Raw genomic sequence first — 26099 nt, 5'->3', positions numbered from 1 at the left:
TCTACCTCTACCCTGGAGCTATTTTTTGGTGCTTCAAGCTTAACTATATCAGAAAACAAGAAATGAAGCTGCTGAGGCAAAAGCAACCTCCCCTATCCCCTTGCTAAGAGTGAGATTATTAGCCTGAGTAGTAGAAAGAGGTCAGGATTTGGAGGGGGAAGGGTTTCAAATTCAGCTTTGACATTTGTTACCCATGTACCCTTGTGCAAATCACTTCAGCTTCATCTTTCTGGGCTTCAGTTTTCTCATCTGTAAAAAAAAAAAGTTGGAATAGATGAGGGGCAGTGACAGCTATATGGCAAAGTAGAAAAGAGTGCTGGGCCTGGGGCCAGGAAGATCTGAGTTCAAATCCAGCCTCAAAAACTATCTGTGTGACCCTAAATAAGTCACAACCTCTGTTTGCCTCAGTTTCCTTATCTATAAAATGGGGATAAAATAGCACCTACCTCCCAAGATTGTTGTGAGGATCAAATGCTTTTTTGCAAAACATTTAGTAGTGTCTAGGAATAGATACTATAAAAATATTAGGCAGCAGTAGTGTTAGTAGCAACAGCATTATTGGCTACAGCAGTAGGAGCAGTAGCAGTAACAGCAACAGTAGCACTAATAGTAATATCAGCAACTGCAACAGTACAGCAGCAGCAGCAACAGCAGAAGTAGCTAGCAGCAGCAACAATAGCAGAACAGTGGTAGTAGCACTAGTAGTAATAGCAATAGCAACAGTGGAGCAGAACAATAATTGTAGTAGCAATAGTAATAGTAGTGGCAACAGTAGCAGCAGCAGCAACGGCAGCAACAGTTGTACCAGTAGCAATAGCAGCAGCCATAGTAGTGGTAGCAACAGCAGCAACATAGAAGTAGTAGCAATAGCAGCAGCAGTAACAGTAGTAGTAGCAGCAATAATAGTACCAGTAACAATAGCAGCAGCAGCAGGAGCAGTAGCAGCGGCAACACGGTAGCAGCAGCAATAATAATAGTAGTAGAAATATGAGTATGAAGTCAGAGAACCTGGGATCAAATCCTTGCCATTTACTACCTGGATGTCCTTCTGTCCTGGGTATCAATTTCATCATATGTCACCCAAGGTCCCTTTCTGCTCTAATTCTATGATACTATAATACTAACACTGTGCATCTTTGGGTAAATCACTGAAGCTTCGTGAGATTCCATTTTTTTATCTGTAAAATCAAGGGATTGTAGCTAGATGATTTCCCTTCCAACTTCAAATCTATAATCATTATGTGTAAGATTCCTTCCCCCCACACATATGCCCTTGCCTGTATCTATAACCAGAGGATGCTTGCTTCAGCAAAAAAAAAAATGTTCTCAGCTCCCTGAGGGTAGAAATACTCTTTTGCATTCCCCACAGAGCAAAGAAATACTTGCTGACCCATTCGATTGGTCCATTTATCCATTATCTCCTCCCACTCCCCACCCCACTCCCAAGCAATGAGAAATAGATATGATTAGGGGTTATAGAAATTGGACTTTTTTTTTCAGTGATGTTAAATGATCCATCTAGAATATCTAATTAGCACTAACCAATTCACTATCTGTCAAATGATGCCATATAGGTCAGGAAAGGGGGAGAAAGAGACTAGAGGATGGAGCACACAGGAGGAGACAGAAAGATAGTTCTGTGTGTGTGTGTGTGTGTGTGTGTGTGTGTGTGTGTGTGTGTCAGATAGACATGAAGGGATGGAGGGAGGGAGAAACTAAGAAACATAAAGGGATATAGACCTAAAGATATACAAATAGACAAACTAAATTTAGAGAGAGAAGGGAGAGAAAGAGAGACAGACAGACAGACATAGAAAGCGTAAGAGGCTAAGAAAGATCGATTTGGAAACTGAGAGGGGAGATATGTTCCTTTTTAAATTATTTGGGAGGGAAAGGAAGGGGCAGAGGGAGACTCCACCAGACAAGTCGAGAGGAAGCAAAAAAATAGGCTGAGATAAGTACTGAGATTCCCTCCCCCCCATTCAAGCCCCTCATCACTCAGGCCTCTCTCTTGGCCCCTCTGGACTGCACACAGTTTGATGGATGGACCCTTGTCGTCAAAAGGACTTTTAGTGTCTGCTGCTGTGACGTGGGTCAGATAAGAGCTGAATCCAGATTGGAATTGGTTATTTCCCACAGCAAAAGCTATTGATCCCAGAAGGAGTTCAAATCAGCAACAGGGGCTGGAAGTGGACCCCAGAAGGAAGGGGGATGGGGACTAGCCGTTAGCCTGCAAGGCCATGCTCCTCTGTCAGGACTGCTCCAATGCAAGCAAGGCTCTAAAATAAAGGCTTCGATTCAATTTTTAAAATATCTGTTAAGCTTCTTCTATGTGTGAGGTGCTATTAATATGAATGTAGTACATATTCTAGCGCTCACTCCCAACTCCCCATGGACTAGCAGATAGACTCTCCAGAGCTCAGATACTGCTTCTCCCCTTAGGATTCTAGTTTTAACCCTGAGAGGTGGGGGTGGGGAAAGGGGTTACTATAAATCACAAGCCTCCATTTGATGTGTTTCTACCCATATCAATTAATGATTAATACATTAGTTAATGTATTCCTTAATCAATTAACACCATTTAGCTTTCACAAAAGAATATATGCTAAGAAGATATAACAAGGACTAAATTATAACAATCTCACATAACCACAACCTGGTCAGTTCCTTTAGAGATGCTCATCCACTTAAGATCAGAAAAGACCAAAATCCAACAGATACATAAGAAAACAGCATCATACATTCACAACCACAGGAGGCCAGGTATTTTCTCATTAGGTAACCAAAGTAGGGGCCATCTAATCCAATCTCCTCATTTTTGCAAATAAGGAAACTAAGGCTCAAAAAAGCTAAATAATTTAGTCGACATCATGCTGTTAAGATCAGGAAATAGAAGAAGATTCAAACCTAGATCTCTGACACCAAATGCAAGTCTCTTTCTCCCTCAGAAATGCACAATTAAGCTTCAGAAAGAAAAGGTTTATTTACAGCTCAAAGAAAACGGATAGGACTCATAACAAAGTCAGTGAACAAGGCTCCTCCAGAGACCTGTATAACCGCAGCCACTTATTAGCTAGGACTCCCAGCAGTAGTCCCCTCAGCATGGGGTACCTTCCATGGCTCCCCTTAGACAGTATAGCTATTGCTCCCCATGCTCACTCCTCCTGTAACTTTGGAGAGCTCCCAGCAGGTGGCATACTGGACCCTTCTTGGAGGCCATGAGCTCTCTGTCCTAGGCAGAGTGACCACTTTGGAGCCTAGTTGGAAATATAGACCTTCTCTCTGTCTGTCTCTCTTTTTCTGTCTCTCTGTCTCTGTCTCTGTCTCTGTCTCTGTCTCTGTCTCTCTCTCTCTCTCTCTCTCTCTCTCTCTCTCTCTCTCTCTCCTTTTCTCCCTCTTTCTCTCTCCACTACTACTCAAACTCAAAGCCAAACGCAAGAAACTCCACCCTGAAGCCTTCTTGTGCATCAGAGTTGCTGTAGCCATCTGTCCTCCTCCAAAAGTTGGCCCATATTATGCCCCTCTCTTTTCTCCAAGCTTGTCTTTGACACCTGCTTATTAAAGAGTAATTTCAAAATTGGATGATGAAAAGGAAAAAACATTATATATCCTGATACAGAAGCATGGGGCATTCTGCCTACTGCAGATGGCAGAGTCAGAGCTGAGGACAGCAAGCAGCCCAGTCAGGCTGGAACGTAGAGTGAATGGAGGAGAATAATGTGTAATCAGTCTGGCAGTGAAGTTCAGAACTGGATTTTGGAGAGTCATAGATGCCAGACTAAGGAATTTGCATTATATCTCATGTGTAATAGGGAATTGCTGAAGTCATTTGAGTAGAGTAATACAGCTAGATCAGTGCCTTAGGAACATTGGATATTTTGAAATATTTTGGCATTCTACCATATGGCTATAGAAGGAAGAGGCTGGAAAAAGGAGTCCATATAAGATGCAGTTAGAGTGGTTTGGCTGAGAAGTGATAAGAGCCAAAAGCTGAGTGATGGTAGTAATAGTAGGAAAAAAGAAATAGCTTCAAGGTATATAGAAGGATTTGGCAGCTGATTAGATGTGGGGATGAGAAACAGAGCAAGACAGAGACATAGAAATAGAAACACCTAGAAAAAGTCAAAGAGACAGAGAGGAAAACAGAAGCAGTCAACAACAAGTTTAGAGGAAAAACAGTTTTAGGGGAGATGATGAATTCAGTTTTAGATTGGTTGACTTTGAGCTGTTGATGGGTCATCCAAGTAGAGATATCTTTCCCCTTTAAGATGCCTTAAGGAGGGCATGAAGTTGGGAGAGGAAGCAATCAGAAGTAAGGAGACCTGATTTTTACTTTTTTATTCCACCACCTACTTAGTTGCTATGTAGCCATAGGCAAGTTAGTTAACTACTCTGAGCAAATTTGTCCCTTTAATTATTAGTTGAGAATAATTAAATATGTCCTACTATCCTCACAGAGCTATTTTTTGCAATATTCATAATCTCTCATTATTTGTTTTTTTATTATTATAGCTTTTTTATTGACAGAATATATGCATGGATAATTTTTCAACATTGTCCCTTGCAATCACTTATGTTCCAACTTTTCCCTTCCTTCCCTCCACCTCCTCCCCTAAATGGCAGGCAGGCAGTCTCATACATGTTAAACATGTTAAAGTATATTTTAAATACAATAAATGTGTACATATTTATACAGTTCCCTTGATGCACAAGAAAAATCTCATTTAGAAAGGTGAAAATAAACTGGGACGAAAAACAAAAATGCAAGTAGTGCACATTCATTTCCCAGTGTTCTTTCTCTGGGTGTAGCTGGTTCTGTTCATCACTGATCAGTTGGAACTGAATTGGATCTTCTCATTGCTGAAGATATCCACACCCATTAGAACTGATCATCATATAGTACTGTTGTTGAAGTATACAACCATTTCCTGGTCCTGCTCATTTCACTCAGTATCAGTTGATGTAAGTCTCTCCAAGCCTCTCTGTAATTCCTCCTGCTGGTCATTTCTTACAGAACAATAATGTTCCATAACATTCATATGCCATAATTTATTCAGCCATTCCCCAACTGATAGGCACCCATTTTCCAGTTTCTGGCCACCACAAAAAGGGCTGCCACAAACATTTTTGCACAGACAGATCCCTTTCCCTTCTTTAGTATTTCTTTGGGATATAAGCCCAGTACTAGCACTGCTGGATCAAAGGGTATGCACAGTTTGATAACTTTTTGGGCATAGTTCCAGATTGCTCTCCAGAATGATTGGATTTGTTCACAATTCTACCAACAATGCATCAGTGTCCCAGTTTTCCCACAGCCCCTCCAACATTCATCATTTTCTTTTCCTGTCATCTTAGCCAATCTGACAGGAAGCACAGAGCTATTTTGAGGTCATCCAGTCCAATTCTCTCATTTTACAGAAGAGAGAACTAAACCCAAAGACTGTGTCTTCCCCACGATTACTCAGTCTAGATAATATCAGAGATAGGATTTAAACTAAAGCCTCTTGACTCCAAGTCCAGCATTCTGGGTACTCCAGTATTCTGACAAACTAAGAGAAAGGCAAGACATAGGGTGAGCCAAGGCCAGAGCCCAAAAACAATGGGGAGCTGGAGATATAAAGAAGAGAAGCAAGGAAAGATGGCAGAAGGGAAGAGATGAAAAGGGAAAGTGAAGGGGCCAAGTCTGACTGCTTCTCTGCCTAGGAACACAAAGATATTGATGATTACATGTAGAAGCATACTTGGTAAGATTATTAGACTCTAATCTTAAGTTGGTATATATATATATACACACACATATAAAAATGGTTTGATGGATTATTTTAGGATAGGATGGCAGCCTCTTCTAATGTGGGGGAAAGATCACTGCAATAGAAGTCAGGATTCCAATCCTGGCCTTGTCACTGGCTATTAATGTAAATAAATCATTTCCCCCTCTCCGAACCTCTCATCTGTAAAGTGAAGGCGAATCTCTAAAATCCTTCCCAGACTTATGTCCAAGATTCCCTTCCATTCCCTTGTGCTTAAAAACCACCTCACCCCTTTCCCCACCTGGTCCTAGGTATTTCACTAAGGGTTCAATAAGATGCTGTCGTTCCAAAGCCTAGGACCCCTCTGCTGTGAGGGATGATCACTGACCCAGTCACGCCCCCCCATGGGGTCAGTGGCCATGAAGTTCCTGATGGAAACTCCAGGTTTCCGAGAAAGCTTGGGGCAAATCAGGAGGAGTGATTAAGACCCGTGTGGATTTTGTCTTAGAGGTCTCTGGCGGAGGGTTTTGGGTAGGAAGGGAAGTAGTGATGGATTTTCTCTGCAGAATCAGCTCTAGGCTAGCAGCCCCCAGCTCTCAGAGAGAAACAAGGCAGCAGCCTGACCCCGATGAGCAGGACTGAGCACGGGGAGTGTGTGGGTGGTATGATGGATGGCTGAGGCTGCCCGCCAGGGCCTCCCTGGCCTCCCAGCACATTTTCCATCTTCTCTTTCTTCACAAAGCGAGATAAGGAGCTACGACAACTTAACAACCTCAGGAGGGAAAAAAATAGCGCCCAAGGAGCAAATGTGGAATAGATTAAATTAAAATTAAATTGAAATAAATTAAATTAAACTGGCAACTTTCCGGTGCTCATCTCTCAGGCCAAATTATTGTGCCTCAGTCCAATGCTACAGAGAAGAATGGGCTGCGGATGTAATTAACATGTTTCATTAGCAGCCTATCACTTAAACTGGCCTTTCTTGTCCACTCCTAGAATAAGATTAAACACATGCAGGGGCAGAGATCCCAGACCCCCGGGATTTAGCTATTCTGTTGCTTGAACTGAATACTCTGGGCGTCTTGTCTCCTAGCAAGAGGCAGTGGAGAGACTGGAAGGAGGGAGACCTGAGTTTACAGGTAGAGCTTTACTGAAGCTTCCTCATCCGGGGTTTTTAAGAATTCATTAAGCTCTAGACCTAAATGGCTGACATCTCAGGTCCCAGCAAGACTCCAGTTTCTTATCAGGATTTGTGGTCCCCGTCTTGAATATCTAGTCCTGAGTTGAAAGGAAAGGATTTCTTTACCTGTGATTGGAAGTAATAGAGTTTATGCCCACCATTAGCTAGTACAGCATCCTTGAGATGCTGTGGGGACAGTGGGGACATCACTTTATCTCTCCGAGCTACTATTTCCTCATCTTTAAAATAGGGATAATACTCATGGTCTCTATCCCACACAGTTGTCCTAAGGGAAGCATTTTGCAAATCTATATAGAGGAAAGATGGTTAATGTTCTTATCACCTTGAATTTCTCCAGTGGCTAGGACTGGGCACTTTAGCAATCTGGGGACTCCTCCAAACTAGAATAGCTTTTGCCCCCAGAGTTCATTGTATATTATATTTTTATGGATGGGAGTGAGTGTTCCAGGAATTCTGGATTGATGGCCGGTTGGCATTATTAGCAAGAACCTAATCCTACTGAACAGCAAGATTCAGAAGCTGGGTAAGCTCTTTGCTTAGCCTGCTGGTTATTTGCTCTAAGTGGGAAGGCAGAAGTGATAAACTATGATTCCTAGAATGACCTTCTCTTTCCTAGTCCCTCCTCTCTCTGAATGACTGAACTGTCTAGTGGGTATGGATTTACCAGGATCAAATTAGTTCTGAGCCTCCACCTATTAGCCGGGTCCTTTTCCTCCCTGAACTTGCTATTTTTCACCAAACCTTAGATGCATGGCCGTGGCATAACAGAGTCAGCTCCCCACAGAAATGAGCAAGCATGTTTGAATACCACAAATAGTATTCTAATTTTTGCTGGACTAGGACCTGTGCAAATCACCCTATGGAACATGTATGGGGACCGTCCAGCATGGGGAAAGGGACACAGTACATAAAAGCTCAATAAAGGTAATACAAAATTCACAATACAAAATTCTTAGTATATAGCCCTAAAGATTCTTAAACATTTTTTTAATATCATGATTTGGCCTTTGACAAAATTTTGATAACTATATTTCTATACAATTATTTGTCTTCATAATTCTGTATATTTTATGAATTTAAAAATAATATTCTGAATACTGTTTCATTGATTACATCAGACCACCAAAGGTTCATGATGAAGATTTAGTCATCACTATTCCCCATCGACTCAGGCCCATGTGGGGATCTCAGGTTGCAAATAATGAGTGTCTTGTTGATGTCAGGATCTTCCAAGTTCTTCTTGAAGTGACTAACTTATTGATTGGAAGACAGGAGACGTGGATCAATGGCAGGCCCCAGCAAGGATAGCCTGATACAGACATTCTGCCTGGGCATCTTCCTCACCTCAAGACTTTCAAGTTACCATTCCCCAGCAGAGGTATGTCAGATCTCCTTGGAACTTTCAGGTTTATGGGAATGACTGACTCAGACTGAGGACAGACCCTAGCACTCTAAACAATAGATAATAAGAACCAGAAGGGATTTTAGAGACAGCTTTGGTCTAATTCACACAATTTACAGATGAGAAAACTGAGACCCCAAAGACGACTAACTCCCTCAGGATTACAGTACCTAATTACTGGCAGGGTTCAAAAAATAAAAATAGCAGATATTTTTATAGTGCTTTAAGGATTATGAAGTGCTTTACATATAATATTACATTGGACTAAAATCCAAGTCTTTTGCCTTTTAGATCCCAAGTCTCTACTGATAAAAGGTTCAATAACTTCTGTTCCATTGTTATGAAATTGAAATTCTTGATTTCCAGCTCTGGGATGAGGAAATTCCCTCCACTGATGATGGTCGACACCTTCTCTGCAATTTATAGTCTTGGAGCGGAGTGCTTCACGAGGATAGATTTTTGAATAGTCTATGAACTCAGCTGGGAAAAGAATTACATCTTTATTTTCACTAATCTTGGAAATGAGCATTTCTTTCAGTTATTTCAAACCAGCCTTCACCAGATTGTCCAAGGGGGTCCAGGCCACAAACAAGGTCTTTTAGAGAGCGGCCTATGGCATTGAGATTAAATGGGGTGCCCACCACCAGCATGAAGCAGAGAGAAGGCTTGAATTTTGCTAATATTGTGGGTTCCAAAGTCAGCCCTCCATCCCCAAGGCTTCAGTCCTTCTCAGGGGCTGTCTCATTGGTGAGCCAGCAACAACAAAAAAGTCTAAGGATGGGACTGGGGCAGATCCCCTCCCCTGAAGTACCCCTACTCTTACCACTACTCCAGGGAGTGAGATAACCCTAGCCCACCTCTAGGAGCTGCAAGGAGGCTGATTAATTAATTAACCTTCAATAAGTACTCAGGGAATAGGTTTTCTCATTATTATTTTTAATCAGACTTTGCAGTTTTATAGTCCCTATCACCCCAGGGCTGCAAAACGGCTTTTAGTTAATTAAGCCTGCCAGTACTGGGCCTCATCCTGCCTTATCCTAGAGAGACCCGGAGGGGAGGAGGAGGAACCAAAATAGGCTGGAAAAGGACCCAAGAGTCCTGACTGAGAAGCAGGGGAGCTAGCTGAGGGCTGCCTTTAAGAGGGGAGCAGAGAAGGGGCAGGGAGAGAACTGAAGAGAAAAAAAAGAAGCTGATTGGTCCTAACTTTGTACTGCTGGTGCAAATTAGGATGGATAAAGCACTGGGAGTGGAGAGAGGCAGTTAACTAGAGAGTGTGGGGGGGTGATGTATCTGAAAATCATTATTTCATTCTGGTCAAGGCCTCTGGAGGTCACTTTATTTTATTTTTTATTTTTTTAGACTTTATCCTAAAGATCCTCTTTCTTTTATTTTTTTATTATTTAATGTTTATTTTATTTTATAATTATAACTTTTTTTTTGACAGTACATATGCATGGGTAATTTTTTACAACATTATCCCTTGCACTTACTTCTGTTCAGATTTTTTCCCTTCCTCCCCCAACCCCCTCCCCCAGATGGCAGGCAGTCTTATACATGTTAAATATATTACAATATATTCTAGATACAATATATGTATGTAGAACCGAATTTCTTGTTGCACAGGAAGAATTGGATTCAGAAGGTAAAAATAACAGTTTACACTCATTTCGAGTGTTCCTTTTCTGGATGTAGCTGAATTTGTCCATCATCATATCCAGAGTATAAGGAAGAGGGTACACTTAGGCAGAGAAAGGGGAAACAGAAGCCCTTTAAAGCTTTGAGCCTCCTCACCTACCCTCCCATCTTAGCCCCCTCAGCATGGTGTCCAGAAGCCCTCAGTTCAAATTTCAACTCAGGGAACTTTTTGGCTTTGTGATCCTGTGTCTCAGTTTCTTCATCTGATGTGAGGGAGTTGGACTTTCCTGTGACCTCTTAGGATCTTTCCCAGCTCTAAATCTTTGATCCTTCAAGTACAATCCACTATCAATCAAATAACAAGCATTTATCAATACCTCCTGTATATCAGGGACTGGGGATGTAGATGAAAAGAATGAAACAATTCCTATTCAATCCATTTTGCTATATCTCTTTTCCCTCTATTTCTTGATTTCTCTTGCTTTTCTTCCTTCTTCTTTCCCTTAATCCCTCTCTTCTTTTTATCCCTCCCTTCTTCTAATTCTTTCCTATGTCCCTTTTCCCCTGTTGTTCCACTCCTTCTTTCTTGTCTCTCCTTTACTTTCTCTCTATCCTCTCCTCTCCCTCTCTTTCCTCTTCCTTTCTCTCTATGCTTCCCTTTCACTCTATCGTTTCCTCTTCTTTCTCCCATACTTTCTTGCCTCCCTCCCTCTCTCTCCTTTCTCTCCCTTTCCCTCTATTCTTCCCTCTATTTCTCTCCTCTTTTCCTCTCATCTGCTTTTCCCTCTATCTCTTCCTTTCCCCCACCTCCATTTCTCTATTCCTCCCCTCTATTCCTCTCACCTCCTTTTCCTTTAACCCTCCCCACATAGCCCCAAATACTTGGGTTTAGAGAAAGCCATTTCCGGCCTTTTTTGTATTCCGTTTCAGGTTCCCCAGGGAGGAGGGGTGGTTATCCCAGCTGCCTCCTGGGCCTTCCACTGAGTTGCTCAGCAGTGATTCGCCCACACTGGTGCAGATGAGAAAGCTCAGAACAGATGAGGCACAGATGTCAGAAGCAGCTGGGGCACCGGGTCTGCGACCATCTACTGCTACCTCTCCACTCTCTCCCAGGGCTCTCTCTCCACAGCCCAGCACCCCCCTTTCACAATAGGGCCGGGAAGGAGTAACCCCCTCAGCATCCCAGCCAGGACACAGGCAATAGTGCCTATGAGCCAGTAGCCGGTTTTTGTGTGTGTGTGTTTGTTTTTTTGTTTTTTTGTTTTTTTTTTTTGGCAAGCAGCTTCTTCCTGCCTCTGGCTTCTCTCCCTCTCCCTTTTCTCCAGTTCTCACTCCAACATATAAGCAAAGGAGTTTTCACGATGCCCTTTCTCTGGCACCAAGGTAAGCATCCCTGTATTTGAATGAGATCAAGAGTCAAAATAGCCTTAAATCATCTAGCTGAACTCCTTCCTTCCCCCTTCCTCATTTTACAGGCGAGAAAAATCAGGTTCACACAGATTAAGTGATTCACTCACAGGTGACCTTGACAGAGGCAGGATCCTGGGGTCTCATCTCCAAATCCGGTGCTCTTTCCATTGTACTACATCACAGCTCTCAGACTCCAGGTTTATGTACAAATGGTGCTATACAAAGGCTGATGGCAAACCTCAAAATCATCTGAATAAAGAAAGCTCTTCTCTGTCTAAGAATGATATTTACAAAGGGCTACTTTAGACTTCCTTCCCCCTGCTCCAGGTCAGTCTCTATGAAAGAATGAGGTGTCTTTCAAATAGATATTTACTGAAAAATGTATTCTTACTGAAAAACCAGAAAAGGGAGAGGTGAGATGCAGTAAAAGCCACTTCTTAGAAGAGCAGCTTCTCATCCTAATGGAATCCATGAATACTGCCTTTCACCCATGCAGATGACATCCTCTTCTCAGATTTCAGCTCCCCTAAGGACATCATGGCTCTGAGAACACCAATGTCTTGGCAGGAGTGCTAGATGCCAGCAAGCAAGTAGGGAACAAATTTGTGGATGAACCCTTTGTCCTGCATGATTGGATACCTCTTGAACCACTTTGATTTTTTTTTTTAATTTTTAATAGTTTTTATTTACCAGATATTTGCATGGGTAATTTTACAACATTGACAATTGCCTAACCATTTGTTTCAATTTTTCCCCTCCTTCCCCCCTCCCCCCCAGATGGCAGGTCGCCTAATACATGTTAAATATGTTAAAGTATAAATTAAATACAATATATGTATACATGACCAAACAATTGTTTTGCTGAACAAAAAGAATCGGACTTTGAAATAGTGTACATTTAGCCTGTGAAGGAAATCCAAAATGCAGGCGGACAAAATTAGAGGGATTGGAAATTCTATGTAGTAAGTAATAGTCATCTCCCAGAGTTCTTTTGCTTAGTATAGCTGAACCCCTTTGATTTTTAGTGCTTCACTAAAGTATCTGTTCTGGTTGTGAACATTTTTGTCCATGGTTTTGAGGGAGCCCATCCCCCAGTATTTTTTTAGGCAGATCTGTGAGAAAAAGAAATATTCTCCTATGGACTTTGGGGTGCCAGCAGAGAGCCCATCCTCAATGGCAATGTGGCCAAATGATGGATGTGGCCATCACAATGACTGGGACATCAAAGTGCCCCTGTATGTCCTTCCACTTTGTATACAGCTGTCACCTGGAGCCAACCTCATGCCAGCACCTTGCGTGTAATGCAGTTGGAGCTATTTCCCATGATAACCTCTAGAGTGTCCACTCCGGGATCAAGGAAGTTTGGTTTTTTTTTTTTTTTTTTTGCCTGTGCAGCTGTCACCACATTGCCACCAATAACCTGGAGGTTGTTGTATTCATCCTTGATTTACTTGATCATTTAATTTAGAAAATGGAGTTTCATTGGGAAGAGTCCAGCACAGCCACATCAACATTGGCCTGGGCCAGAAAGTAACGCTGATACTTATCATCTTTCTGGGTACCAGGGAGTGCCCTGGACAATAGCTACTCATTGATGTCCTTGGATGCTAACGGGATCATCCCACCTCTTTTTCGGGTCTCTGCAGTCAATAATGACCACCAGCTCTTTATCTCCCTTTACAATGGGCAGTTTCCCTTTCTTGCTTCTCTGTAGAGTTTCAATGGCTTACTTTAGTGTTTTTCCTCCAGGAGCTATCCCAAGATCCTCCTGGGTGGTCATGATCTCTCCCAGGAACCAGTCACATTCTTCCTTTTACAATGGGCAGTTTCCCTTTCTTGCTTCTCTGTAGAGTTTCAATGGCTTACTTTAGTGTTTTTCCTCCAGGAACTATCCCAAGATCCTCCTGGGTGGTCATGATCTCTCCCAGGAACCAGTCACATTCTTCCTTCTTGACAAAGTTAATGTCCTGAGAGGAGATGGTGGAGCTGGCAGCTGCCCATCTTACCACAATCTGTGATTGGGATTCTAGAAGCCATGTCTTGCCTCTGACTTGATCTTTGAGGGCTCAGGACCACAGGGTCAGTGACAAAGCTGGGCTCTTATTTCTTCATTTTGTGCTTCATTAGCCTAAAGTTTTGAGACAATATCACAATCTTCTGTGAGCACCATCTTAGCCTCTGGGATTATGTCCATTAGGGATAAAATTAGTGGAATCTTAGGAGTTATCTTCCTGGCAAATACCGAGGTTAGGTTTACTTGCTCTGCTGTAAAGTTTATGTAACCCAAGCAGATAAGGAAATCATTGCATATGAGTCCATTGTCACTATGGTACTGTCAGTGATGAGATTGTCTGCCATGTTGGGGACAGGAGTAGACATAACCAGGGAGGGACTAGTGGGATGGGCTAGTGAGCCACATGGGGAATGGTACTTTTCCTGCAAAGGCCCAGAAGTCTCAGAGGTGCCAATATAAACCTGACCCATGGTTTTGTACCACAGTAAGATGTCTTTTTTAACTTTCAGAATTAAATTGATGGCAGGTTACATCAGAGACATATAAATGTGAATTATTATTGCTATCAATTTTGATGGGCTATATATCTTAATAAGTCTTGTGCACTAAGAGTAATTCCTTTCAAAAAGTGATTTTGGAGGTAAGATACCCAGGTTTAACCCCCCCACCCAGTTTTACTTTTAACCCTGTATGACCTGGAACTCAGTTTTGTCAGCTGGAAAATTTAGGGGTTGGATTTTATGATCTCTAAGGTCCCTTCCCAAATGTATGTGACCTTGGATAAATCCTGTTTACTCCCACTAGGCTCTTTATGATGAAGGATGGTGAAAAGGAGAAAGGATAAGACTAAATGATCACTAAGGTCCCTTTCAGATCAAAAGCATGTGATTAACTGAGGGATTCATCATCTAGAGAATTTTATGATTTGGGGAATTGTAAAGGAATCAGAAAAAAAACTATCCTAGAAAAGACAAAAGCAGATAAATGCATTCAGATGTAAGAGAAACATAATCATAAAAACAGAGGCTTATACATTTAGAATCAGGAGGAATATTTGAGATCTTCCATCTGACCTTCCTATTTAAGAGACCAGAAAACTGCCAGAGACGTAATCAACTATAAATATACAAAATCAGAGTAAAGGCAAAAGAGTTCTGGACTTGGAATCAGAGAGGCTAAATTCAATGCCAAAGCACACTGCTTTCCAGAGTATGTTGGTAAACATTTATCAATCAGCTCTCTGGAAAAAGAAAAAAAGTACATTTGACAACTTAATCTGCATTATTAACATTTTTCCATCATTTTCTCAAGTATAGATCATCAACAAAGCAAGAAATCAAAGCCTGATTTGTAGCATTTTCTTTTCAGAAATATAAAGCTCCCACTGAACTTTTAATAATCAAGCCCAGTTGGTTTGAGCTGACTCTGGCTCATTCCTGATAATTGCTATCTGTAGGACACTGAGTCAATCTCTCTCTAGGCCTTACTCTATTCACCCTATTTCTCACTAGCTGATATGTCTTTGAACCCCAAAACATAGTGATTCGGACTCCTTTTCCATTTCTGGAACCATAATCAAATTCAGTTTTCATTTCCTGAAAAGTTGAGTCAATATATCCCTCTGTGGCCCTACTTATCATCTCTAATGCCATTCCCAGACCAATTCTTCCTCCATGTGTCATCTCTCCCTGGTGAAATGTAACCTTCCAGTAACAAATGTCAAAGTCAAGCAAAACAAATTTCTTCACTGAAATATTTGTTATAACTGTTTTCTTTTTCTTTCTTTCTTTTTTTTTATTTTGATGGAGGAAAAAAGTGAGGAAAAAAGGAAATAGACTTGTTAATTCAAAAAAATAATAATTTAAACTTTAAAGATCAACAGTCAGTTACTTAAAGAAATAATATAAATAAAGTTAAGGAAAACATGGAAGAATGATACATTGTTCCTGAGTGGTTCAAAAGAGAAATAAAAATTGTGTGATCAGAATTTGTGGCCTGTACAGTAAAAATAAGGTTCAGAATAGGAAAAACCAAAAATCCCTTACCCAAGAAACAAAAAAGGGAATTTTAGATTGGGAATGCAAATATACAAAAGTGAAGGACAATCTAGAAGAAAAGAAACAAATATCAACAGTAAAAGAAAATGTGCTTGTTATACTAGCAAAACATACTAATCTCCAAGACAGTATTCATAAGAAATAAATTTAGCATTATAGGTTTCCCAGGAGAGCAAGACAGGATAAAAAATCTCAACACCACAGAGCAGGAAATAATACAAAAAAACCTGATCAGAATTTCTGAACATGGAAAGTGAAATTCCAATAGAAAGAACTCACAGATTAAGGAAAAAGCCCTAGGCTGCAAACTCCAAGATACATAATGGTTAAAATTAGCAATTCTATTCAGAAACAAGTTCTCCAAGCTTTCAAGAGAAAGACCTTCAAAAACAAAGGACTGGAAAGCTGAATAACCCAAGACTGTTCTGCACCTGGTAGAAAACATAAGAAAGAATGGAAAAATGTGTTCCAAAGAACTTATGGAACTCAGGATGCAGCCCAGAGAGTGACCTACAAATCAGAACCTAACCTACAAGAAAAAAGAATAAAGAAGAGTTTGAAACATTTTTAGAAAGAAAAACAGAACTGAAGAGATTATTTGTTTCTTGAATGCTGCAAACCACTGAAATGTAGGAGGATTGAATAAATTCAGCACCCAAGGACAGAAACAACAGAATGATAACAAAGAAACCTATAAGGAACTTAAAAAAAAATGTACACAAGGAGATCAGGGTGAGGGTTTAAGTCTGGTAGAGTGAAGAGGTGGACATGAACATTGTAGATAGAACCCGACAAACAATAGCCACTTGGGACTCCTTGGGACTAACTACATTATATTGCTGGGTATATAAAGAGAAATGTGTGATGTGCCAGGGATAATTCAAGGACAAGCAATGAGAGAAAGGTAACTTTTGTGATCTCAGAAAGAGAAGAGACATTAGGAGAGTAGGTAAAGAGGAGAGGTGAAGAATTAAAAAGTATAAGGGAAAGGAAACCCCAAGGTTCACAGTGGGAAGGGATTCTACAGGCAAGTGCTCCTTTGGAAGAAGGTCTGTGAAGGAAGGTGAGGACCTTGCACTTGGTGTGGTCTGGAAATTAAAGTGGGGAAAAATGGTTGAAAAGACCTATTTTTATCTTGGCTGTCCAGGAATTCGAATTCCTGGGACAACTAGCACCTGGGGGAGTAGGAGAGCATGGATCTGAGAAGGAGATTTTGAGGAAAATGGTGGAAGGAGAGGATGGAAAGGGGGAGTAAACAAGGGTGGGTATAGATCAGTGGTAAACTATATAATCTGGGCTGTGGTGAGGGAAGGAGGGTGAAGTGTACTCTGAATATCTGAAATCATGCACAATGGAAAAGGGAATCCCTGGGACAATTGCTACTAGACAGGGGCAGAAACTGTCTAGAAGGGAAAGTCTAGAATGGATACCTTGAAAGCTTGTATGAGGAAAACAAATAAATGAGAGACCAGATAATTATACGGATCACGACTCAGAGAATGAGAATCTACAGTAAACAGAGAGAAAGGACAGGTTAATAAAAAATGAGGAAAATCCTTTTTTGAAAGGGATACAAAAATGAAATAAAAAAAAACAACAACTAATAAATAGAAGTAGTTGAATGGAAGTAAGAGAGAGGAGAATCTATTTCACTAACTTAAAGAGAAAAAAGAGAGGAAAAAAATATATATAACCAGATAAAAGCAGGAGATAAAAAGGAACTAATAAGCAAAATTCTAAAGGGGAAAAGATACCAAATTATACCAGAGTATTAAGAGTAAGAGGATAAACTACCTTAAAAAATAAGATAAAGTAACTGAAGGAACATAGTGCTGTGTTTACAGCAAAAGAAGGGGGAAATTAAAACTTGGAAAAATAATATTAGAGACTGATGGAGAAAAACAAATCTAATTCTCTCTCTCTTTTTTTAATTAAAGCTTTTTATTTACAAAACATTATGCATGGGTAATTTTTCAACATTAACCCTTACAAAACCTTCTATTCCAAAATTATCCCCTCCTTCTCCTTACCTTCCACTAGCTGGCAAATAGTCTAAGATATGTTAAATATATTAAAGTATATGTTAAATCCAATATATGTATACATGTTAATACAGTTATCTTGCTGCACAAGAAAAAATTGGATCAAGAAGGGAAAAAAACTGAGAAAGAAAACAAAATGCAAGTAAACAACAGAAAGAATGAGAATGCCATGTTGTGGTCCATACTCAGTTCCCAGGGTCTTCTCTCTGGGTGTAGATGGCTCTCTTCATCACTGAACAATTGGAACTGGCATAAACCTAATACTCAAATTTTAAATATAAGTGGTTTACATTCTCCAATTGATAAATGGTCAAAGGATATGAACAGACAATTCTCAGATGATGAAATTGAAACTATTTCCACTCACATGATCCAAATCACTACTGATCAGAGAAATGCAAATTAAGACAACTCTGAGATACCATTACACACCTGTCAGATTGGCTAAGATGACAGGAACAAATAATGATGAATGTTGGAGTGGCTCTGGGAAAACTGGGACACTGATACATTGTTGGTGGAGTTGTGAAAGAATCCAGCCATTCTGGAGAGCAATCTGGAATTATGCCCAAAAAGTTATCAAACTGTGCATACCCTTTGACCCAGCCATACTACTACTGGGATTATATCTCAAAGAAATACTAAAGAGGGGAAAGGGACCTGTATGTGCCAAAATGTTTGCGGCAGCCCTTTTCATAGTGGCTAGAAACTGGAAGATGAATGGATTTCCATCAATTGGAGAATGGTTGCGTAAATTATGGTATATGAATGCTATGGAATAAGGAGGAATACAGAGAGGCTTGGAGAGACTTACATCAACTGTTGCTGAGTGAAACGAGCAGAACCAGAAGATTGCTTTACACTTCAACAACAATACTGTATGAAGATGTATTCTGTGGATATCTTCAACATAAAGAAGATCCAACTCACTTCCAGTTGATCAGTGATGGACAGAAACAACTACACCCAGAGAAGGAACACTGGGAATTGAATGTAAACTGTTAGCACTACTGTCTATCTACCCAGGTTACTTATACCTTCGGAATCCAATACTTAACTTGCAACAAGAAAATTGGATTTACACACATATATTGTATCTAGCTTATATTGTAACACATGTAAAATATATGGGATTACCTGTCATCAAGGGGAGGGAGTAGAGGGAGGGAGGGGAAAATCTGGAAAAATGAATACAAGGGATAATGTTATAAAAAAATTACTCATGCATATATACTGTCAAAAAAGTGTATAATTATAAAATTAATTTAAAAAAGACTTCCTAAATATAAGTGGTTTAAACAATCTAACAAAATAAAATAAAAGAATGATAGAATGGATAAGAAAACAAAATAATACAATTTGTTGTAAATGAAATACATTTTAAAAGATATGCATAAAAGTAAATTAAAGTATAATGTAAGCTTTTTAAAAATAGCCTTTTCTTTTCAAAATATATGCAAAAATAATTTTCAACATTGACCCTTGCAAAACCTTGTGTTTCAATTTTTTCTCCCTCCCTTTCCCCCACTCCCTCTCCTAGATAGCAAGTAATTCAATATATATTAAACATGTGCAATTCTTCTATACATATTTCCACAATTTTCATGCTGCACAAGAAAAATCAGATCAAAAAGGAAAAAAGACAAGAAAGAAAAAAAAAGCAAGCAAACAACAATAAAAAAGTGAAAATGTTATGTTACGATCCATACTTAGTCCCTAAAGTCCTCTCTCTGGGTGTAGATGGCTCTCTTCAGCACTAGATCATTGGAACTGGTTTGAATCATCTCATTGTTGAAAAGAACCACGTCCATCAGAATTGATCATCATATAGTTTTGTTTTTGCTGTGTACAATGATCTCCTGGTTCTGCTCATTTCACTTAGCATCAGTTTCTGTCAGTCTTTCTCTGAAATCATCTTGCAGATTGTTTCTTACAGAACAATAATATTCCATAACATACATATACCATAACTTATTCAGCCATTCTCCAACTGATGAGCATCCACTCAGTTTCCAGTTCCTTGCCATTACAAAAAGGGCTGCTGCAAACATTCTCACACATGTGTGTCCTTTTCCCTTTTTGATTATCTCTTTGAGATACAGCAGGCATAGTTTGATGGCCTTTAGGTATTGTTCCAAATTGCTCTCCAGAATGGCTGGATCATTTCAAATTCCACAATGCATTAGCGTCTGTTTTCCCACATCCCCTCCAACATTTATCTTTATCTTTTCCTGTCATCTTAGCCAATCTGAAAGGTGTGTAATGGCACCCCAGAGTTGTCTTAATTTGTATTTCTCTGATCAATAGTGATTTTGAGCATTTTGTCATATGATTAGAAATGGTTTTAATTTTCTCATTTGAAAACTGTTCATATTCTTTAACTATTTATCAATTGGAGAATTATTTGTATTCTTATAAATTTGAGTCAATTTTCTATATATTTTAGAAATGAGGTCTTTATCAGAATCTTTGGATATAAAATTTTTTCTTCAGTTTTCTGATTCCCTTCTAATCTATGTCTCATTGGTTTTGTTTGTACAAAACTTTCAAATTTAATATAATCAAAATGATCCATTCTGTATTTCATAATGTTCTCTAGTTCTTCTTTGGCCATAAATTCCTTCCTTCTCCACAGATCTGAGAGGTAGACTATCCCTCTTTCTCTCAATAGAATGTAAACTTCTTGAAAGCAAAGATTGTGTTTTTACTTTTATGTTTGTATTCCAAGCACAGTGCTTAGTACACAGTAAGTATTTAATAAATGCTCATTCATTCAATCATAAGAGGGTTAAACCCCAATGTCACTGAAGTCCCTTCCAGCTCTAATATCCTCTGATTCCATGACTAATGACAGTTTGATTCATTTATTTTCTTTGTTACAAGGGAAACCTTTTTGATTAAGATGTGGGGATGATGTTTTTGAAAATGATTTCGATACAAAACAAAAAGCATAATAAAGCCCTTTTCTTCAATGGTAGGGGGGCGGGAAAGATAAGAGAACTGAAGAATCTGACCTGGACAGCAGGCAGACCAGGCCTTTTCTATTAGCCAGAATATAAATATTCAAAATAAAAGAAAGAATAAGCAAATAGTGTGACTGTTGAAAACCCTGTATAATTTACCTAGACTTTGCCCTTTTTTCCTTAGTTTCATTTGCATGTCCAATCAGAGTATCAGGAGAATGAAGAGGAGACTGTTTGGACTAACCTTCATTTATTTCCAATGAGGTTTTACTGGTACAGTCTGCAAAAAGTTTCTGGGTAGAGTGTCCATCAGGGATTTAACAAAAGTTAAAAGGAATTTTCAGACTTCAAGTCAGGTAATTATCTGGGAGAAAATCAGTCAAAAGAATAGACTTAATTTTAGCCTAAAGGCTTCTAGCTTTTGCTGGTTGTCTGAGTGGTGGGGAAGTGTGGGGCTCATAGCCCTAGGCTATTCACTAAAAAACATCAGCCTCACCTCCTCAGGGAGAGTCTTTCTAGCCACTGCATCCCAATGTATGGTACCACAAAACAGCAAATGGCCCAGAAGACGCTAAATAGCTGAAGTCTAGCAGATGGTTGGAGGGAGCACTTCAGCAACCACAAGAGAAGCTGTGACATGATAGAGAGGAGAGATGTAAATCCCAGCAGAATTAGTGTACTGAGTAGAGACATGATATCTGATTCAAGGCCTGGCAAGAAAGCAGTGAGACGACATCCCCAGAGAATGTGGACAGTTCTGCAGCGCCAGAAGCATGTTTTGGGGTTATGAAGTCTTCTTCATTCACGTTCCCTGGCTACACAAACTGTGTCTGTATGGGCCCTCCATGCAAGTTTCTTGTGTCTTTCTTCATAGAATGGAAAAATATTAGCTCGAGGATTAGAGAATCTAGATTCAAATCCAGTTCTACTACTACTGGTGATCTCAGGCAAATGATTTAAACTCCCTGGATCTTAATTTCCTTATCTGTTAAAATGAGGAGATTGGACTAGATGGCCTCTGAGCTTCTTCCAGCTATAGATTGATGATCCCGTGATTTCTTCCTGATTGGTAGTATAGATACATACTACTACGTGTAGAATGCAGAAAAGTCTCTCTATTTGGAGAGAACTAGCTCCTCTGCTGTGAGGGGCTCTTTTCAGGGCTATCCATCCACCTTTGGTGCCCATCTGTCACCCAACTCTAATCTGTAGTTCCAAGAAGCTTTAGCATGGGCAATGGCCACACCTTGGTAAAACAGGGAGGATAATCTACAGGAGGCCTATTGGCAAGTTAGAGGAATGTCTAGCCCAAGCATTTGAAGACTTCCTCCAGCAGAATGAGCAGATGGGCAATCTGTTCCAATGACCATAAAGGTGGCCAAAGCAGGTGCTGTGGAGTGCTTAGAGCTTGGTCCAGTCAGTGAAGATGCCAAAGTCATCCACTATATCCCCAGCCATTGCCAGTCATCCTGAGTTTTGTCTTGCCACTGGATTTCAATGATTCTGAAAAAGAAAATGATTTCGACGACATTGCAATTCTGCCTCACTTGAATCAAATTTATGCTCAAGACATCACCTGGGATGTGATTGGTCTTCACTAGGTGCCTTTTTTTTTTTTTTGGCTATGCTTTTTGATTAAAGGTCTTTTTATTTGAACTTCTATTGACTGGTATAAGGAAATACATGATAGGGACAGAGGGTGGTGATGAGCTACAAATCTAGTCTGGAATAGTTTTCTGAGGGACTCTATAAGGAAAACCACAAACAATACACAAAACTGACAAAATAATTTTCCTAATACACAGGAAGCATCACATCTAACCCTTCTTCAAGCATTAGCTTAGCCTTGTGTAACTTCGCCAATTAATCATCGAGTCTCCAGCTCTAATCTGCTGGTCCAGCAGCTAATCAGCTCCTCAGAAAAAGATATCTCTGCCAGGATAAACTCATCACTTCTTATCTTATCACTAGGCAGCTAACTTAAGGCTTGATTTCACCTCCCTCAGCTTCTTCTCTTCTGATGGAAGACTGGAAAGTGGAGTACCAGACTACCCCACAAAAGCTTTCCTTTATAGAGGTTAGAAATTGGACTTCCAACTCACTCCATATTGTATCTGCAGTTCTTTCCCCAATTAGTAATAAATTCCTTGAATATAAGGATTGTCTTTCTTTTTCTTATTTGTATCCTCAATGCTTAGCACAATGCCTGACACATAAGATTTGCTTGATAAAAGCTCATTGAATTGATTTAATTGATAGAAATTTCTTTCTTAACTTAAGTCAGAAAGCTACATCCCTGTAATTTTTACCTGCTATATTCTTCTACAGCAATATCTTATATTTCTTTCCATTTAAGCAAACAGTTCACATTCTTACTTGGACTATCTTACCTACTGTATTCTTCTACAACATATCTCCATTCCTTTTTTCCATTTAAGCAAACACTGGCCCAATTCATATTCTCACCTGGACTATCAAATTAAGTAATGTCTTAGATTGCCTCCCTGCTTCTAGCTATGTCTGTCTCAAAACTATCCCCCACACAGCAAATTCATGTTCCTAAAGCATAAATCTGACCATGTCACCTCTAGCTGAAGAAGACTCAGCAGTTCTCTCTTACTACAAAATACAAACTCCTCTGCTTAGCTTCTAAAGCCTTTCACCACTTGGCTCCCCCTGTGTCTCTGATTGATTTCCCACTACTCCCCCTCATGTATTCTTACATTCCAAACAAAATGGCCTACTCACTGTTCTCCCTACATGACCTTCCATCTCCACCCTCTGTGTCTTTTCAGGCTGTTTCTCCATATCTGCAACACTCTCCGTCCTCATCTCTTCCCATTAGAATCCTTTGCTTTCCATGAAAAGATTTACACATTCTGATGTACAGTGAAATAAGCAGAGCTAAGAAAATAGCACAATGACTCCAGCAATGTAAATAGAAAGAGCAATCAAAAATGAATTTGCAAAATTACCAAGAACCAGCATGGGCCCCAAAGAAGAGAATTGAGAAGGTGTCCTCTGCCCCACACTGCCTTGCATAGATGGGAGATCCATAGGTGTGTAATATTTTATATATTTTCACACTTTTCCTATGTATTGATTAGTTTGTCTAATTTTTGTCTTTTCCTTTTTTTCTACCCATAACCCCCTCTTCCTGTCTCTTTAGTGACCCTGCTCTCTGTTTTCCTTCTGTCTGTCTGGCCCCTCCTTCAAAGGTTTTGTTTGTTTGTTTGTTTGTTTGTTTTAAACTAGATTTTTCCTCCTTGAAGGCAGAAGGAAAATGAGGAGAGAGTCAGGTCAAAAGCTAGAAAGAGGTCAAAAAGAATAAGAATTGAGAGAAGGCTATTAGACTTAGCAATTAAGAGATCCTTGGTAACCTTGGAGAGAGCAGTTTCAATTGCATAGGGAGGTCAGATGCCAGATTGATGAGGGATTGAGAAGTGAGATCTGGGAGAAGAGGTGAAAGCAAGGAACATGGATTGCTTTAATTGGAATTTTGGCTGTGAAAAGAAAGGAGAAAGATAAGATAATAGCTTATATATACCCCAGTGGTCCTCAAACTTTTTAAATAGGGGCCAGTTCACTGTCCCTCAGACGGTTGGAGGGCCGGACAATAGTAAAAACAAAAGCTCACACTCTGTCTCAGGCCCTCGGCCCATTTGCCATAACCCACTGGGTTGCATAAACGTCCTTAGCGGGCCGCATCTGGCCCACGGGCTGTAGTTTGAGAACCCCTTTTATACACCCTTTTTAAACACAGTGAGGGCTAAAACCACAAGGACGTACATCTATAATAAGCAGACCCTTTCCAACTTCTGTTAATACTCTGATATTCTGGACCTTAAGAAGTTCCTTACATCCTATGGCCGATTCAACAATTTGGCTCCATATAGATCTGGCCAGACCTGGGTCAAAGTACTACTTGCCTCATTCTAGTTAAAGTTCTATCTAAGAGATATTTTCCTCCCAACACCCTGCTAAGGAGGCTGGAGTTTTGATCTAGAAATGGAAAGAATTATGGAGCATTTATTATTTGGAGGTGGAAGATGGTTGGAATTAAGGCTACCTCTTACTCTCACATTAGGAGTGTTTCAGTGAGGGCCAGGAAGAGGAGCAGCTGGAGATCAGAAGGGGTTGAATGAAGATTAATGATGAGGCATGGGGGTTGAACACAAAATATATATTGGGCTTTCAGGATGGTACTGTAAGGTGGCTCAAAAGAATTTGTAGATTTAGACCATCTCCAAATCAGGAGGCAAAGATTTTATCACAGCATTAGCAATGTGCTAAGTTCCAAAAGAGAGTTCAGTGATTAGCAAAGGGAAAGACCTGGGCTAAGTTCCCTAGGGTAATTTGCCATTAATAAGGGGGAAGAAGCCATAAGGTGGTCTAAGTTTCTAACAAGCTAGTCATTGTAATGCTTAGTAAGAGGGCTGGTTCTGAAAAGGAGTTAGCAGGGATTATGCCATTGACTGATGGACTAAATCCCCAAAAAGGAGTTTATGAAAAAATCAGTAGGTTCTTTTATAGGAGAAAAATAACCTGTAGTGTTAACAGGTATAATTTGGCTTTCTGATTGGATGCAGTTTCTGTGAAGTCATGATAATCTTTTCAATGCAAGTAATTAGACAAGGAATTCAACAAGGACCTATGGCAACCAAAGGGCCCCACTAAGGACAAGATAACTATTGCCCCTCCCTGCTTGCTTCAGAAAGTAGCTGTGGGAATTCATTTAGGGCCCACTACAAATAAGGCTCACTTTAAATTCTCTTTAAAGCCAACAAAAACCTTCACCTGTCAATGCCTTCTTCTAACTACCAAGGACCAAGGTCTTTTGCTAGCATTTTATTCACCCTATCTATCAATTAGTAGGAGATAGTGGGGGCAAGTAACTAGTGTATGGATAGAATGTCAGGTCTGAAGTTAGAGTGACTCTAGGCAAGGGACTTAACCCTATTTGCCTCAGTTTCTCACCTAACATGAGCTTGACAGGATGAATACAGAGAGGCGTGGAGAGACTTACATGAACTGATGCTGAGTGAAATGAGCAGAACTAGGAGATCATTATATATTTCAACAACAATACTATATGAGGATGTATTCTGATGGAAGTGGATATCTTCAACATAGAGAAGAGCTAATCCAATTCCAATTGATCAATGATGGACAGAATCAGCTACACCCAGAGAAGGAACACTGGGAAATGAGTGTAAACTGTTTGCATTTTTGTTTTTCTTCCCAGGTTATTTTTACCTTCTGAATCCATTTCTTCCTTAACAACAACAACAAAAATCGGTTCTGCACATATATATTGTATCTAGGATATACTATAACATATTTAATATGTATGGGAATGCCTGCCATCTAGGGGAGGGGGTGGAGGGAAGGAGGGGAAAATGGGAAAATTGGGAACAGAAGGGAGTGAAAGGGATAATGTAAAAAATTATCTAAGCATATGTACTGTCAAAAATGTTATAATTATAAAATTAATTTTTAAAAATTAAATTAAAATTTTTTAAAAGCTAAAAAAAGAAGAAAATAAAATAAAATGAGCTGGAGAAGGAAATGACAAACTACTCCAGAATCTTTGTCAAGAAAACCCCAAACGGGGTCATGGATTAT

The 26099-nt window shown here is 39.9% G+C and overlaps 1 pseudogene; it reads right to left on the bottom strand.

The window, feature by feature from the left end:
- Positions 1-11856: 11856 nt before the first annotated feature.
- Positions 11857-23306, bottom strand: LOC141543896 (inosine-5'-monophosphate dehydrogenase 2-like; annotated as a pseudogene).
- Between the last annotated feature and the right edge of the window lie 2793 nt (positions 23307-26099).

The sequence above is a fragment of the Sminthopsis crassicaudata genome, chromosome 5 (assembly GCF_048593235.1).
Source record: "Sminthopsis crassicaudata isolate SCR6 chromosome 5, ASM4859323v1, whole genome shotgun sequence".
NCBI classification, from domain to species: domain Eukaryota; kingdom Metazoa; phylum Chordata; class Mammalia; order Dasyuromorphia; family Dasyuridae; genus Sminthopsis; species Sminthopsis crassicaudata.
Note: the sequence above shows the minus strand (reverse complement) of the source record. Positions and strands in the feature narration are given on the sequence as shown.